The sequence below is a fragment of the Aegilops tauschii genome, chromosome 6 (assembly GCF_002575655.3).
Source record: "Aegilops tauschii subsp. strangulata cultivar AL8/78 chromosome 6, Aet v6.0, whole genome shotgun sequence".
Classification (NCBI taxonomy): domain Eukaryota; kingdom Viridiplantae; phylum Streptophyta; class Magnoliopsida; order Poales; family Poaceae; genus Aegilops; species Aegilops tauschii.
In genome coordinates this window covers 23,559,065-23,560,286 of record NC_053040.3, presented here as the reverse complement: position 1 = coordinate 23,560,286, position 1,222 = coordinate 23,559,065, and positions in this window count along the sequence as shown.

Genomic DNA, 1,222 nt, shown 5'->3' with positions numbered 1-1,222 from the left:
GGCCATAAAATCCGAGGGGATCCATGTATGATAACAAAGTATAGACTTTGAAAGAACTACTTGATAGTCATAAGGTTGTTGGGTATAGATGGATTTTAAAAGGGAAGACAGATAATGATGGTAAGAATCACCATTAAGAAAGCTCGACTTGTCGTTAAGATGTTTTCCGGCAAGTTGAAGGAGTTGACTGTGATGAGACTTTCTCACTCGTAGCGATGCTAAGAGTCTGTTGGAATTATATTAGCAGTTACTGCATTATTTATGAAATCTTACAGATAGGATGTCAAAACATTGTTTCCTCGACGATTTTCTTGAGGAAAGGTTGTATGTGATACAACCAGAAGGTTTTGTCAATCCTGAAAGATGCTGACAGGTATGTAAAGCTCCAGCAATCCTTCTAAGGATTGGAGTAAGCATCTCGGAGATGGAATGTACGCTTTGATGTGATGATCAAAGATTTTGGGTTTTTACAAAGTTTATGAGAAACTTGTATTTCCAAAGAAGTGAGTGGGAGCACTATAGAATTTTTGATGAGTATATGTTGTTAACATATTGTTGATCAGAAATGATGTAGAATTTCTGGAAAGCATCTGGGGTTATTTGAAAAGTGTTTTTCAATGGAAAACCTGGATTAAGCTACTTGAACATTGAGCATCAAGATCTATAAGGATAGATCAAAACGCTTAATAGTACTTTCAAATGAATACATACCATGACAAGATTTTGAAGGAGTTCAAAATAGATCAGCAAAGAAGGAGTTCTTGGCTGTGTTACAAGGTGTGAGTATTGAGTAAGACTCAAGACCTGACCACGGCAGAAGAGAGAGAAAGGACGAAGGTCCTCCCCTATGCTTTAGACGTAGGCTCTACAATATGCTATGCTATGTACCGCACCTGAAGTGTGCCTTGCCATGAGTTAGTCAAGGGGTACAATAGTGATCCGGGAATAGATCACATGACAGCGGTCGAACTTGTCCTTAGTATCTAGTGGACTAAGGAATTTTCTCGATTGTGGAGGTGGTAAAAGAGTTCGTCGTAAAGGGTTACGTCGATGCAAACTTTGACACTAATCCGGATGACTCTGAGTAGTAAACCGGATTCGTATAGTAGAGCAGTTATTTGGAATAGCTCCAAGTAGCGCGTGGTAGCTGCATCTACAAGATGACATAGAGATTTGTAAAGCACACACGGATCTGAAAGGTTCAGACCCGTTGACTAAAACC